Below are 17,352 nucleotides of genomic sequence, written 5' to 3' on the forward strand. Positions count from 1 at the left end.
ATATATATATATATATATATATATATATATATATATATACATATATACATATATATATATACATACACACACACACACTATACCATATATGTATGTGTATATATCGTATAATTAACTGGCAAATTAAACTGATTATGTCATTACTCATCATAGAACTCAGAAAAACCAAAATAAAAAAGCAATAATCAAAAAATTAATTTGCCAATTGTTATGTTAGATTTTTTATATCATTTCATGCAGCATGATTACAACTTACTAGAGCCACAAAAAAATGATTAAAATAGGCTGTAATTTGTACTGTTTAAAATGCAAGCTCCCTTGGGCTTCAACTAACATGTCCACCCTCTCTCGTTGACAACAACATTGTGTTTTTTTTTTATTATTTCATGCATTACCTCCTCATCCCCTAAAGTAATCTGTAATAATATCTGTAATAATCATTTATCAAAATTGAGACCAGTCAGGAAAGAAGCTCAAATTCAAATCTTTATTAATTAAACATGAATCAGATTTGCTGACAACCACGGGTCATGATGTTCCCACTGTACTATAAATCATTCAGGAGGGTGAATGAAGGGGACAAGTTCACACTGAGGCGTGTGTTTGTTACCTGCGATGTGGATTCGCGCCACGGCGCCGTCTCCTCCTTCTGAGTGCGACCGGACCTCCACCACATAGTTCCCATCTGTGTGCAGGGGAAGGTTCATGGAGAGTTTACTTGTTGTGTACAGGATTCCCGTGGAGTGGCCCTGCTGCCTGTACAGCACCTACACACATGCACATAGAGGTATGAATGTGAAGTTCCCAGCAGCTGCTATTTCACCTCAGTTTACAATCCACACCAAAGTACAGGTGCAGCTCAAGACATGATTGGAATATCATGGAAAAGTTTATTTATGTCAGTAATTCAATTCAAAATATGAAACTAATACATTATATAGATACATTACACACAGAATGAAACATTCCATATCTTTATTTATTCTCATTTGTTTAATTGTAATGATTATGGGGTAACACTTTACTTGAATAGGTATTCATAAGATTGACAAAACACTGTCATAACCATGACATAACAGCTGTCATAAACATCAATGAATACTTATGACAGCTGTCGTTAAGTGTCATTCGGTAAGTTATGTCACTTTTGATGCAAAGTTGATTTTGTACTATTTTGGGTTATGCGCTGTGTACAATTCTTTATTTTGTTGTGATCAGAAATTTAAGTGTACTGATTCATTTCAAATGTCTGTGATCTGATCCTATTGTATTAATGCGTATATATATATTATTTTATTTTATTTTAATTTTTTAAGGTAAAGGGGGTAGGGGTATATAAGCTTTGGCTTCAACCTACACCCTTTCGGTTATATAAGCTTGATATACCGAAATAAATAAATTCATTCATTCATTCATTTGAGATGTCCTTGTTATGAGAACTTGACATAATTTTTAAAGTTTGGCAATTAGGTCTGCTATGACAGTTTAAATTGTCTTTATGTCAAGTTGTCAGAACAAAAACATCTCAAACAATGTCAACTTTGCATCAAAAGTGACATAACTTACCGAATGACACTTAACGACAGCTGTCAGAAGTATTCATTGATGTTTATGACAGCTGTTATGTCATTGTTATGACAGTTTTATGTCAATCTTACGAATACCTATTCAAGTAAAGTGTTACCGATTATGGCGTACATTTAATGAAGACCTAAAATGCAGCGTCTCAAAAAAATGTAATATTACAAACATATTTTATGTCCATGTCCATCTACATGCACTCAATACTTGGTTGGGACTATTTGACTTGAACTACTGGAAATTGACTTTTCCATGATGTTCTAGTTTATTGTGATACACCTGTAAATGTTGAACTTTACTCACTTTGTACCCATCTACTGATGACTCACTAGCCAGCGGCTCCACACGTTCCCAGGCAATAGATACTGACTGGCCCTTAAATTTTTTACTTATTATTTTAGGAGGGCGACTTGGAGCTGGTAAAAGACACAAAAAAACCGTGAGGGAAAAACAATTCATACAATTTCACCAAAGAGACTGTTTTCCATGCACACCCTGCTGGTTGTTACTAAACTGCTTCAGACATTACATACGAGGTTTCTTGGTGTGGACCCGGAGGTGCTTGCTGGGCGGCCCGTATCCTGCAGAGTTGTAGCCCCGGACCTCAATGAGGTAATGGGAGTCTGGCTTCATAGCCTCCAGCCTGGTGTGGTTCTCCTTGCCGGGCACCACCACCTTCTGAGCCCCACCCTCACCGTCTTCCTGATTCCTCCAGTACTTCACCTGAGGCACAAAGGTGAGATGGGAAGGATCGAAAATCTTGTTTCACAGCACTTGTGTGCACCGATTTATACTGCCCTACAAAGGCAAAGTGCAGTATCTGTAAAATGCAGAACTGAGAAAAACAGCTTTTTGTGTTTTTCATTGTCAGGTTTAAGCATCAAATTATGAATAACTACCAAGTCTATAATTTATTAGATAAAGGTGGACTAAATTAAATGTATTTTGCAGTTTGTCTTTCTGACCAATTTTGAACGTTTTGAACTGCACTTTTGCCTTGGTTTTGGTGCAGATACTGCACCTTGGCTTGGTATTAGCTACAGATACGGCACTTTGCCTTGGTTTTACTCCAATGGAAATATAGAGTAAATTATAGAATGTAGGGAGAACAATACTCTTTGCAGATACGGCACTTTGCCTTGGTTTCACAGTGCTTTTTTGGATGGACAGCAAAATTAAAAGCCCAATAACTCTGGAAATGTTAGCAGTACCAATATCAAATTCTACCAGATTAAAGAGAATATGCCACACTTTTGATTGCTCAAATTTTTTTTTTGAAAAAATGCAGATATTGCACTTTGCCTTTGTAGGGCAGCACAAGGGAAGGTTTAAAAAATTAAAAAAGAAAAACAAAAATGGATTTAAAAAAGCAAATTCATAGAAACTAGCAGGTGCAAAACCTCTATGTGCAGTATTCAGTGCTACAAAAACAGGTTTTTAGATGCTACATGACCTGAACCATAGTTTATCTTGTGTTTTTTTCCCCAGCATGCCACAGTTTAACTTTCTGCTGACCTGGTATCCATCAATATTGCTCTCTGTGAGGGGCAACCACCACACGATGGCCTCTGTGGCGGAGAGAGCTTTTCCGTCAACACTTGCAGGAGCTTCAGATGGAGCTGAGGGGAGACACAGCACACACTGTGATAAATAGGTTACAGCGCAGTAGGAGAACCGTTTCAAGGACATGCCCTTCAGCGCTAATTTCTACATTGCATTCACAAAACTCCAACACAGCATATTTAATGTGCGTGAATATGCACCACACAAACTAATGGATCCATTACCCTGACCATAAACCATCTATTGCTTCCTGATTTGAGTCCATTGGCTTTACTAATGCCATTTTTCACTCAGTGGTGCTTATGCATCGTTTTAGTAAAGTGAATTAATCATTGTAGAGGCAACACAAAAAAAAAGTGAGAGACATCCCTCTTGGCCCTCGTTCCTTCACTAGGCTATCGCACTCTTCTGTGACTTATGGTCCAGTCAGTGTGTGTAAGTGGCCTCTGCCAGGAATCTGTCCTTGAATGTTAAATTGTCCCACTGGGCCTTGAACCAACAGCCCATCACATAACTGTCACTGTGTTAAACACAGAGTGATGCAGAAAAACAATGCTGCACAACAAGCATGCAGTTACAGTTACAAACGGTCGCCCCGCCGACGTACACCCCAGTGACAGAGGGAGAGACGTTTTACAAGTTGGCTAGAAAAACACAGACTCTACTCTACAGCATGCGTTTTTTCCCCAGAGTGCGTTACCATGACAATGGGGGAATCTCTGTAACCTATCGTGTCTGGGTTGCCAGTGGTTATCTCAACTGTCTGTCAGTGAAAGTTAATAACAAGGCTAAATGCTTTGCATCCTTGGGCGAATTATCAGCTTTATGGTTCATGCTACATAGATCATGATAATCCCCCCGCAAGGAAAGAGAGACAGGAGAAGATGGGTTGACTTTCAAGGGGTATTAAAATTCCTCACAACTACACATGAGAACTCCTATTAAATGGGTCCTACTCCAGCGAAAACACTGGTGCTGATAAGTAGCTGTCACTGACAGACTGAAATAGCAGAGTGTCGGCATATTGAAGGATTCCCCTGTTGCCTGAGATGCTGTGAAAAGAGGACCGGGTCGATCTGTGACACTGCTCTGAGATCAGTTTGGCACATTCCCACACCCGTGCTTCAGTGTTGAGTAGGAGCTGTGAGTGCTTACCATCCTGTGCTGAGTAAATGATGGCTGTCAGGCTGTAGGGTCCCTCTCCTTCAGTGTTAAACGCTTTAACTTTGACTTCAAACTCCGTTGAGGGACGGATGGACGACTCTTTGTGGACATAGCGGTTGGCCTGTGGGTTGGATACTATCACCCTCTTCCACTCAAATTTGTCTTGAGGTTTGAAGGCCACAATATATCCAAAATCGGGACCATAGTAATACTGTGGCTGTACAGGCTGTTGGCCAAAGAAAACATACAGGAAGTTACTGTTAATTACTTTCCCAATACATCATTCAAGCCTGGAATTAAAGTCTCAATCCTGTCACATTTCACACCATACATCATGTCATATTATTGAATCATCCACTTATGCTTGTCCAGTGTAGCAGGATTAATGACGGTATTCAGAAAGGGTTAACTCGAGTAACCAAATGATGTTTACATGTTGCACAGGAACATGACGGAACACAGTGATTTATAAAGACTTGTGACCGGTTGCTTGGTCGTCCCTCTTAATCTGTCCTTATGCCTCATTTCCTCTGCTGGCACCCTTGCTTTATCATCGCACCATATGTCCAGCAAGACAAGCCTGCATCGCTAACCCCTAAACACATCGCCTCATCCTCCAGCTGCTCTGGAATTGAACGGCCATGCCTCAGCTGAGCAAAGGGCAATTTACACATGAGAGTTAATTTATCAACAGCTGCAGCAGGGAAACGGAGGATAATAATTCAGCTCAGTCATTGATTTCTGTTGATAGTGTTTGTTTTGTTTTGCCCAGTGCTGCTTCTTCTTTACTTCCTCTACACGTTCTGTGGTGTGCTGTACTCAGGTTGGACCGTTCTCATCCACATTTTTAATTTGCACTTGTTCAGTACCACACTGCACCTCCTCCAAAACTCTCATCGCTGACTTCCTATCAAAGTCTATTCAAATTAGACTTGCATTGCATTAACTTGAATTCTGCAACAAGTGGTTTCTCTGTACTTACATTTTGGTAATACTTTATTTGAAGCCCATCTCTATAATAATAATAATAATAATAATAATAATAATAATAATAATAATAATAATAATAATAATACATTTTATTTATAATGCACTTTACATTTAAGCAATCTCAAGTGCTACAGTACAAGCTTAATTTAAAAAGGGACACAAGTTAAGAAAAGTTAAGAAAAGACAATGAGTGTACTAAAATTTAGCAGAAGGCTTTCCTGAATAAATAGGTCTTTATAACGCATTATAACCATACTTATAATGAGTTATAATGCAGTTACAGCACTGACTAACTATAGTTATAAACACTCATAAATTATCATAATGCTTTATAACAATAATCATAACACACTATAAAGCTTTTTATCATGACTTATAAGGTCAGGTATTTACGTTATAATTGTTAGTAACTCGCTGACAATGCCAACATCGATAATGCATTATAAATATAGTTATAATGTGTTATAATTGTTATAATAGAATTATTATAAGGCTTTATAACAATAAGCATAACACATCATACTAGAACATTTTTATAATGGCTTATATGGTCAAGTATTATAATAGAATTACAATGCTCTATAATGTGTTATTCTTATTGTTATAAAGTCTTATGATCATTTATGAGTGTTTATAACTATAGTTATACAGTGCTATAACTGCATTATTACTCATTATAAGTATGGTTATAATGCATTATAGAGATAGGCATCAAATAAAGTGTTACCTACATTTAATTTGTTTGAATAATTTACCTGAACAACTTTGTTATTTGTATTGACAGGTTACTTTATGTGGGTGGCATGTAAAAGCAGCCGACTGTTTTTACATGAACTTGTAAACTTGTCAACCCCGTGTCCAGTGGAAAGTCCAAACCTACCGTCCATGTGATGGTCAGTTCTCTGCTGGTTCCTCCGCCCCCGCCGACGTCCGAGGGCGCCACCACAGGAACTACAATGAGACGGCAAGAACAAAAACTCAGAGCCCACATGCTAAAAAACCCACACAAACAACGCCAACCCACACAGGCTGCAAGCGATCCCTGGCAGCACTACTGAAACATCCTTCCTCTGCAAATACAATATCAATGTCTTCTCCGGAGCCAAATGCAACACCTTAATGTCCATGTGGGAACCCTGCCACCGGGGGGAAACAGAGGGGCAAAACTTCTCTTGTTTTGCTTCGAGTCTAATAGCTCACTCTCAAATGATGATTATTTTTTTAAGCGAGGTCACTGTAGGCCTGTGATTTCCATTTTATAATTGAATTTCAGTATACAGTTTCTGCAAAGTGCTCATTTGTAGAGGTTTGTGTGGTGAGTTTGGCAGCATGTTTCTGCTGTAGGAAGCATAGCATGATGGGATTTATGCTGACTCATTCCTACAGCAATACTTAACATAAGTAAACAGTGCTATAATAAAATGATGAATAAATATCAGAATGGAAAACTGGACTGTAGCACTGCATTTCCATGACCTTTAAAGTTACTCTGACCTATAAATCTTATGTACTCTGGCTCAGCCTGCAGTCAGGACACAGTCTTACCTGCCGCCAGGGTTTTGTCTTTAGGTGACGGGCTGCTTGGCTCTCCGGTCCCGAGAGTGTTGGTGGAAATCACCCTGAACTCATATTCTGTCCAGGGGAATAAATCCACCACTGTGGCTGTCTCAGCATTGCCCTCTACATCTGCAGGAGCTAGACAGAAATGCACACATGTCAACATTATGCAGTGCAGGTTGTACTGTCCTGTCCTGTCCTGCAATTTAACAGAAATATCCTTAAAACAATAATGAAGTTCCGTTTTGGGATCCCATTCCTATATTTAAGTGTCTGAGGCACGGCTACGTTACAATTAAGGCATTTTTACGAGACATTAACTACCATGTAGGCCGACAATATCACTATGTGGCATGTCCCGAATTATTATATCACCAGAGTCGGCTCAGCATTACGTAACAGTGTTTATTTGACCAACCGGTATGATGTAGTACTCACATGTAGTGGCGTTCTTCCAGACGTCCTTTGAGAAGGAGTCCCTGTACTGGACAGTATATTTGGAGATGGGGCTGTGGTTGTCTGCTCCACGGCTCCACTGCAACGTTACACTCTTGTCAGTTTTGTCTATCAGTCGCACCCCACCAGGAGGGCCGGGGGGACCTGGGGGAAAAGAAAGAAAGAAAGAAAGGAACAAGAGACGAGTTAAAGGTGTTGTTTTGATGGCTGAGCGGAGGTGTGGCTGCAGAGCTGTGCAGTTTGACTTGTCCCTCAGGCAGACAGTGACCTCCTTCGTCCTTCAGACTCATGCGGTAAAAGTCCTGAGTCATTTAACATTTTTTTTTATTTCTTCTTTTCCTTGATACATATGAAACACAGACACATCAAAGCCCTTCCGTTTTCTCTTGGTCGTGTCTTTTCAGGAGACTGATGGATTAAGGCGTTAGAGCTTAGAGCCATTGACACATATGAAGTGAAGCTTAAGCAAAAGCTTTTGAATACAGTATTTCTCTTGGTGCTCCTGCTCCTCCTGATTCTTGCTTTGAAACATAAAAATGGTCTAATAGAAAACCCAGACTGTGTCAGTGTTAGCCTCCCAACCCACAGCATCTGAAATCAGCCAGGATTTACTTTTTCCAAGTCATGAATATGAGCAGAGACGAGTTATTCGATTAGAGCGCCAAATCTGGACAGCCCTTAAGCTTGGTCTGTCCTCTAAAAGACAGAGAGGGAGGGAAATCTAGTTTATCATAATTCAATGCAGGGATGAATCATTGCACTGACTTTTTTAAGCCTGCAAAATATTGTGTCAGAGTGTGTATTTGAACTGATAAGCATCAATGACACACTGTATCCCAGAAACCGAATTTAATAAAGTTTATGAATAGTTCTGGTAATTCACAGACAGTTGAGTTAACATGGCCACATTTCAACACTTGTTCCAGGGCAGCGCTGTAACGTTACGCTACAAAAACACACACACACCCATCAAATGAAAACAACTCCTCTCTCTATCTCAAATCCCCACTAATAACAAGCTACAGGTGCAGAGCTGTGTTTTTTAGCTCGGACAATCTCCTGAAGCAGATCTGCTTCCTCATCTGCTGTGATAAATGCTCGTCTTTCATCTCTCCCTTGCTGCGCTCCGGACCGCTGGCATTTGGCACTCCATTAGGAGCGGCCCTGGGCCTGTGTGTCTGTGTTTTGGTTCCACTCGGGGAGACGTCACAGTCAGCCACTGTGCCGTTCACCTGGCCGTCTGTCAGCAGCTGCTCTGAAAGCAGCGGCGGCGGTGGCAGCACACCCAGGGCACAGCAGGGATCACTGGCAGCCAGATGACTGCTAGAGTTCTTGGTTTCCTATGTGAAGAGAGCCTTTGTCCGCCAACGCTGGGCCTGTTGCAAGAACCTGAGGGGAGGGCTGTAAGGCAAGCTCTCACTCATCAGGAAGTGGAGGGTGAAAACAAAGCCCGGTGAATCATCCAGGGGGTGAAATACAGTAACGACAGACAGAATACCACGGATGTGTGGCAGGGTTCATTTTGTGTGTGATTATATCTGTATACGGCTGGAAGAACGAGTATTGAAATCTGTAACGAAATGATGTGTTGAGAGGAGGAAAAACGTGCTAGTCGCCAAACTCTGATCACCATGCATTACACAATCAATAAGTAGCAGCGATGCTCTCTTAAAGGGATAGTTCACCCAAAATTCAAATTTCATCTCATTATCTACTCACCCTCATGTCAACTAAGAGCTGTGAGAATTTTCAGAGTCCTCCGTTCCTTCTCTGAGTTACGGGGGGGTCCGCGCAGCAGTATTTGTCCATATAATGGTTGTCAATGGATACCAACTTTCTTCGTCCAAAAAGACACACCAAAAAACATCCAAATACCTCCATACTGCTCGTCTGTAATGTCGCTCTTGTATTGAAGCCCCGACATGAGAAATTGTTCCAAAAAAAATTAAATAAGTCTATATTTTAAGCTTGTTTGTAGCGGAAGCTCCCAGTGTCTCGGTTCACTGCTCTTCCTGTGTCAGTGCAAACAATTTCTCATGTCGGGGCTTCAATACAAGAGGGACATTACAGACGAGCAGTATGGAGGTATTTGGATGTTTTTTGGTGTGTCTTTTTGGACGAAGAAAGTTGGTATCCATTGACAACCATTATATGGACAAATACTGCTCCGCGGACCCCCCCGTAAATTTGAATTTTGGGTGAACTATCCCTTTAACTCTTTAAAAACATGCTGCTTTATTCTACTATAATGAAGGCAAGTGGGAGTTGACACTCTATTCACAACACTTGTTAATGGTACAGAAGCATCACTTGTTCTGTTCAGTTTAATTAGGTCTAGTGCTGTGTTTAATAATGCAACCACAACAACAGCTTGTTATTATGACTCTGAAACAGAAGGTGCACAGTTTATCTTCTTAGTTAGCCAACTGGATGTTTTTAATAACTATGAACTCATTTGCAATGTGCCAGCACTGAGCCTAACTATGTGATCTAGAGGCCACATAGGTGCTTGAGTTGACTTTCTCACTCTTCTTGGAGAAGCTGGAGACAGTTTTAGTGTCTGAATGCATCTTCTTTTCAGTGTGGTGGAGGCAGATAGTTAGTGTTCTCTGTGTGCGATCTGTCTCTCCTGCATAAGGACACATCTCACTTCCTCCTAGCTTTCCCTCTTTCTCGTTCCCTCCCTCTCTTTCACATGAAGTCTTCAGATTGACAGATTATCCGGCAAAACAGGCTACGGTCTGGTAACGCTGAGAACATGCAGCACTTGTGCTGTCTCTCTCCGTATCTTCTCTGTCTTTTCACACACACATGCACTCTCCAGTTGTGGATTTTGTGTTCTGACAATGACAGCTGTAGAAAGTTTTAATGAGTAATTTAGAAATGTGTCTGGTGAACTGTGATATTTTTTTCCTGTTCAGTTAAATGGAGTCAACAGAATTAAAGCCTCTGAAAACTTCAAATTTATAAAGTATTTCTCTAGATTGTGAAATGATTGATAAATGAATGGTAATTATGGTTTAATAAACATCTTTCAATATTTTATCTTTTATATGTTAGAATTTAGCACCAGACAAGGAATCTATTTCTTTGCCATTTCATCAGATTTGAGTTACTGTTCCCAAAAAACCATCAACTCTCCTCACATTTTGACACAAATACTTAATCCTGGTTAGTGACATCACCACCATCCTGCAGACTTCAAACCAGTTACTGTAGGAGACCAAAAAACAGAAACCTCTAAACTAAAAAAAAAAAAGTTATAATTTCAGGCAGAGAATAGTGTGTGGGCTTTTCAGATATTTTGGACATGACTATATGAATATTCATAATTACACCAGTCGTGACTCACCCCTGACAACGAGGTTGGCCGAGGCCGTGATGTTGTCAACCGGGGTCTGTGCGGTGCAGCTGTAGCGGCCGGCGTGCCTGAGCTGGACGGTTTTAATCAGCAGCTCGCCGTTCGAGCTCCCGTTCTGCATAAAACAACAAAGCAGACAACAGCTCATTTAGGAGTGAACAAAACGTGATTCATCATGAGGCAAAGTGCTCCTGCTGCTCCTGCCCGTCAAAGGAAATGATGATCGTGTTCTCACTCAGCCTGAAACTCATCTGGGAACGAGCAGATAATTATTTCAGTCACCTGCAAGAGCAGAGGGACTGAAATATCAACCAATTAGGTAAAACGGACGTGCAGCTTCAGCTAAAGGGCCGTCACCTCTTCCCCCGTCAAGAAATGCCAAGCTCCACACAGCGTTTGCTTCAGACTGCGGTCTCACTGTGAAAAGGTAAAAACCACAGACATCTACTTTAATTTGCTTTAAATGCATGACTGCTTTGGTTTTGTTAATACCACACAGCCAGTATGAGGTGGAACTGGACCCCATCTTTACGAGGGGAAAATCCTCCTTGTACACAAAAAATGGGATATCATCAATCATAATCATACTGTGGCGTTTGCCTAGCGGGCAGGGTGACAAATGAGAAATGCTAACCACGGGCTTATGGTTAGAGCTGCACTAAGAGAGAGAGTAGGTCATGTTGACAATAATGAATGTTGGTCAGAATTGCTATTCAGCTGATACACAATGCACTATTCCACTTAGACAGGGAAATGGCTTTTAGAGTCATATTCATATAAGACAGGCAGTACTTTTCCATTTCAGGTATTCCAGTGAAAATGCTGCCGACATCAGTCCAACCTCAAATATGATGTGACATGGATAAACTCCAGGCTAAATCTGAGACTTTGCAGTCAGGGAAAAGATGGTGTTACTATACAAAACTCTGGTTACTAATGTTAAAGGGATAGTTCACCCAAAATTGAAATTTCGCTCATTATCTACTCACCCTCATGTGGACTAAGGGCTGGGAGAAGTTTCAGAGTCCTCCGTGGCTTCTCTGAGTTACAGGGGGTCTCGGCGTAGCAGTGCATGTCCATATAACGGTTGCAAATGGATACCAACTGTCTTCGTAACAAAAAGACACACCAAAAAACATCCAAATACCTCCATGCTGCTCGTATGTAATGTCCGTCTTGTATTGAAGCCCCGAAATGCGAAATTGTCCCGAAAAAAATGAAATAAGTCTATATCTCAAGCTTGTTTCTAGCGGAAGCTTCTGGAAGCTCCTCTTCCCGGTTCGTCAAATTTGGACGAACCGGGAAGAGGAGCTTCCGCTACAAACAAGCTTGAAATATAGACTTGTTTTTTTTTTCGGGACAATTTCGCATTTCGGGGCTTCAATACAAGACGGACATTACATACGAGCAGCATGGAGGTATTTGGATGTTTTTTGGTGTGTCTTTTTGTTACGAAGACAGTTGGTATCCATTTGCAACTGTCATATGGACATGCACTGCTACGCCGAGACCCCCTGTAACTCAGAGAAGCCACGGAGGACTCTGAAACTTCTCCCAGCCCTTAGTCCACATGACGGTGAGTAGATAATGAGTTTCAATTTTGGGTGAACTATCCCTTTAATTTCTCTTTAAAAACGTCAGCTGAAAAAATGAATGTTAGAGAGAAAGTAGCCTACAGAACTGACATGGGTGTTTCCTATTGATTGATTGATTGATTGATTGATTGATTGATTGATTGATTGATTGATTGATTGATTGATTGATTGATTGATTGATTGTAAAGGCTATATGTTGAAACTGAATTAAACTATCAATTTTGCAATAAAAAAACATAAAAAATCCCCATCAACTTATATTACAGCGTCTTACCAGGGTGCGTTCATAATGTTGGCTGTCCTTGTGCAGGTCGAGGACTCTGCCGTCCAGGGACCAGATGAAGGTGATGTCCAGAGTGGAGTCATGTGACGCGGCGCACTGCATCCAGGCGTTCTCACCCACTTTAACATCAGCATTAGCCGGCGCCAAGGTGATCTTTGTGGACTCTGGGGGAAAGAAACAACACAGGATGTCGAGGAGATCAGTGTTGATGATTGATTGTTGATCCCTGTCGATGATCGGTCCGCTCTCTCTGAATACATCAGCCCTGGGTTATTATCAGGAAATTGGATTCAATGTAGGAAAGTTACAGGCAAAAAGGGTGGAATGAAAAAAAGGGGAATCTGGAGCAGTGACATGGTTTAGAGATCTCTGCTGTTCAGTGAAATCAGTACCTGCAGATGTCCAGGAGAGGGCAGAAAAGAGCTTTAATTCCACTAAAATGTTTGACAGCTAAAATTGCACGTCTAAAAAAAAAAAAAAAAGAACCATCCTAACCAATGTAATTATTTTCTCTTCAATCTAACCATCTCTACATGGTTATAAAATCAAGACCTCGTTTTTCATTGAACAGTGGTGAAGACTCAGCCCTTGTCTTATCACATCTGATCTAAAGAAATCCCATCCCGCCTTTGCCCTTGGGGTGAACACTGAGTATCTCCAGTACCAATAGCCTGTATACTGTCACTCTGCTCACATGGACATAATTCAACAACCGTAGACATTTGGAGGTCAGGAAGGTTTGGTGGGACGGGGGAGTGACAGGAATGATTGCCAGCCAGGCTGACATCAGTCAAAGCAACACCAACTGTCCTGGAAGCATCAGAGAAGGAAAAAAAGAGGCATAAAGATAATAATTAGTTAAGCATTGTTCATTTGCTGGAACTTGCCTGTAACCGACAGAGACCCTGTGCTGTTGGCTTTGCCCCGGTCATTCTCGGCGAAGCAGGTATACCTGCCCTCATCCGCTCGCGTCACGTTGAGGATCTCCAGGCTCCCATCCTCCCAGATGAACACCCTGAGGAGAGAAAAGAATTCACACTGAGGAGAAAGCGCTATATGGTATAAAATATTCAGCACAATATGAAGGTCAAAAGTCCAGGGAATGTTATTCCATTGATATGTGTGGGTGATGATGAAAAATGATGAAAGCGCTCTGAATGTCTGCCAGTACCCTAATGGATATACTATACTACACTATACTGGCTCTCTGAGAAACAGTGAGTGAACTTGACCGTACTTTGCAAGAAGCAACGTTAAATTGTGCTAAAGGCAAAGGCAACAATGTTTGATTCATTTTCTCTGCATATTTCATTTTCGTGCATGACAAACAGCATCGTGCCAAGCCGCCCCGTCACCGCTCCACACCCTCTCTCACGCAGACGGCAGCCGCGGAGAGAGAACGAGGAGGCATATGCTGCATGATAATTTGGCTGCTGCTCCTCCTCTCTGTGGTGAATGGGAGTGTGTGTAGGCTGGGGGGGACGAGTTCTGGGGTCTCAGAGCTTCCAGATGAGGCTTCTTTTTTTGTGTGTGTCAGAGAGAGGAATGCAAGGTGGGGGGGTGTACACATCCAGTCTGACCAGGCTGATGAGCTTAATGTCAACCAGTGAGAGACAGCGAAACAAAAAAAAAACCCAGAATGTGCTGGTGTTCAGTATATAGGATATCCACAGCTTATTTTGATCCACTAAATCGCTATAATATTCCAAGCGTCTGGCTGGTACTGAGACATTACATTCTCAGATTATGATATCCAAGATTGTGCTAATGTGACCCAGATGTGTCTCACAGACTAAGTTTGATATTGCATTAAAAACTACAAAAAATAACTAACCCCTCCACGAGGAACCAATCGCAGTGGATGAAGACCGACAGGCCGCTGTATATTTGCAGATCGGAGGACAAAGGGACAAGGTGCAGGCCGCTCACCTGCTGGAGTTGGACAGCAGCTCCGTGTCTTTGCTCCAGGAGAAGTCTGGCTTCGGGGCAGCTTTGGGTCGACATGCGATCACCACCCGGCCGTTTTTAGCTGCCAGGACTCTCTTCACTGGGTTGTGTTCAAACGTGGGAGCGCAGGCTGAGGAGGGACAGTATGGATTATTCATCACAAACGTAGTAGAATATGCATTAACTGCAGGCATGCATACATTTATGACACATTTTCAATTCATAAAAGTGAGTAGTGGACTGATAATAACATATTGTGCGTGCTACTTTTAATGACCATTAGTCATTTTCAGATAATTTCATGCATGTGGGTTTTTTTTCTTTATATCATACATGCACATACACAAAAAACATACCCTCTCATGTGTACATATACTGAATAATACTACAATACTCACAAGAATAATAAATTATGTTACTAATTAACATAAATAGACTTGATCACTGTGGTCAAATAAGGACTTTTTATAATTACAAAGCGAGGGTATGAATTTTTTTTTCTATTTTTTGTTTCTTTTTTGTAGTTTTTCTTTGAGGTAATGTGGGGAGATTTTTTGGGGGGTTATTCTGTTATATGTATTTAAGTGACATTATGTATGGGTTGGTAGATTTGTGTTTAAATTCTGTATGTTGTTATTATTTTGAGTCTGATGGTAGAGGATCTATATCCTGTATCAGATGTTTTTTCATTAAATTTCATTAATCATGATGATCATAATAACAGTAATAATGACATGACACCTATATCAAGAGAGTAATGGAATGGAAAAAAGTTAATAAATAAATAGATAAATAAAAATGATTTAAAACAACAATTATGAAATTATTAAAAGGGGAAAAAAAGGAAGAAAAAGAGAAAAAAAAGTGTTTTCATCAGGTATAAAAGTGTTTTTCTCTTGATTAAATCTGTCATAGCGCTGCATATAGCCTAATGAGCTCCAGCAAATACCTTTAAATCTCTGATGAAGCCATTTGGTGTTGTCGCTGCAGCCAAAGTTTGACTCACCAAACCACACGCAGCTCGGCATTGGCATAGATGACTCCGTGGTGATTCTCCGCTATGCACTGATGACAATCCCTGGAATCATCGAACGTCAGGCTGCTGAACCTCATCTCTCTCCGTGTCAAGCTGTGTAAAATGACATCGGTTTTAATATCACCGCTCCACATTTCATCATTTTCATACAGTTCAATTAGATTTAACAAGCACAGGATTAACTGTTGATTGTTGACATCCACAGAGGTATAGATGACAATCAGTTCATTTGACTGGGAGGAGATTTCATTAATACATAATGATGTATCCAGCAGCATGTATCAAACAACCTCCGCCCACTCTGCCGTCATTAGCTGCAACTCTCCTGGGGTATTTTTTTTTTTTTTTAGAGCGATGACAGTTGTTTCTATGGAGGGTTACACAACCCGTGCTGGCTGGCTTCCCACTCAACAACAACAGATACTTCTCCCCTGACAGTGATGTGCACCAGCAGTGCAGCTTCCTGTCACTGCTGTGCTATACTGAACAACCCCGGGATGCTACAGCAAACTGAGCTCCACTAAATATACAGCCACAGTTAGTGAAGTTGTTCAAGTTAGAGGAGGATATAAAGACTTGTTGAGTTTGAAGATACCGGTTCTCCATTTTTCAACCAGCTGATGCGTGGTTTAGGTTTGCCATCAGGCTACACAAGACATAGTGTACTCGCTGCCTAGGTCCTTTCTCTGTGCTGGTGATGTGCTCCACCCACTCAGGATTAGCTGCAAATGAGAAGAATCACAGTTAAAGTGTTTACAGGAAAATATTTGAGAAAACTACAAAGCTATAGTGAATAACCCTAGAGCTGATATGGGGGTGATACTTGAGGCATTAAAGGTAAGTGTCAGTTCTAAAAAAAGAAAGACCTGAGAAAGTGTGCTAGGTAGTGATAAGAATAGAGCGGTGAATCTATCCCTCATTGTGCCTCGCAGAGAATTAACAAAGCTGATAAAGACTTTCTGTAAAGCTACCGTGAGTATTCACTGAAATGTTTTAGGAGAACGAGGCCGTCGTGATAAACTCGTTACCTTCCACAGAAACACGTGCGGTGTGGTAGTCCTTTCCTCTGGAGTTGACGGCCTCACAGCGGTAGGTGCCGCTGTCTTCAGGCTGGACGTTGTACAGGTGCAGGTGAGACCCCCATCTCGTGATTGGGTGACATCTCTTCTGACAACTTCTTCCAGTGGATCTCAGGGACGGGGCTGAGAGGAGCAGAGGGAGAGAAATATAGTATGAAACTTAAAGGTACATTGTGTAACTTCTCCTGTTATCTATTCACGAAAATCGATTATTTGGTTCAAAAGTCTGTTTTTCATTAATCAGTAATCCCCCCCATCAACAAAGTGAAGTGTTCCTTTCAGCTCTGAATGAGCCGTTCATATCATTCATATCTCCATGGAGCGGGTAAGCTCGGTGCTGCTGCCATGTGGTGTCTCCATGTTTTTACGTTCAGTGGCAGCGTGACGGTAGGAAACCACGGAAACTCAGCGGAGACACCGGAGCTGTCGGCTCAGGTGGAGGTGGCGTCTGTGAAAAGTCACCGTGGTAACGCAGTGAGGACTGTGAGGACTGCACCTGAATGCTGCATGAATGCAATGACATCTGGTTTGTTACCGACGGCCGTTTTCCGACTGAATGCAGCATTCAGTCGGAAAAACGGCCGTCGGTAACAAACCAGATGTCATTGCATTCATGCAGCATTCAGGTGCAGTCCTCACAGTCCTCACTGCGTTACCACGGTGACTTTTCACAGACGCCACCTCCACCTGAGCCGACAGCTCCGGTGTCTCCGCTGAGTTTCCGTGGTTTCCTACCGTCA

The 17,352-nt window shown here is 41.4% G+C and overlaps 1 protein-coding gene and 1 pseudogene across 2 annotated transcripts in view; both read right to left on the reverse strand.

The window, feature by feature from the left end:
* Positions 1–17,352, reverse strand: part of LOC310987269 (contactin-1a-like) — a gene marked incomplete at its 5' end in the record, with an annotated part of 75,520 nt that overhangs the window by 4,490 nt on the left and 53,678 nt on the right.
* LOC310986764 (contactin-1a-like) lies at positions 555–17,234 on the reverse strand (annotated as a pseudogene). Its single transcript has 16 exons — positions 17,209–17,234; positions 16,562–16,735; positions 16,129–16,255; positions 15,504–15,626; positions 14,480–14,627; positions 13,438–13,565; positions 12,542–12,714; positions 10,664–10,787; positions 7,294–7,455; positions 6,844–6,993; positions 6,179–6,249; positions 4,300–4,534; positions 3,097–3,200; positions 2,115–2,304; positions 1,885–1,997; positions 555–767 (listed from the first exon to the last, which is right to left on the reverse strand). The product of its transcript is annotated as a contactin-1a-like (transcript).

The sequence above is a fragment of the Trachurus trachurus genome (genome assembly GCF_905171665.1).
Source record: "Trachurus trachurus genome assembly, chromosome: 6".
Classification (NCBI taxonomy): domain Eukaryota; kingdom Metazoa; phylum Chordata; class Actinopteri; order Carangiformes; family Carangidae; genus Trachurus; species Trachurus trachurus.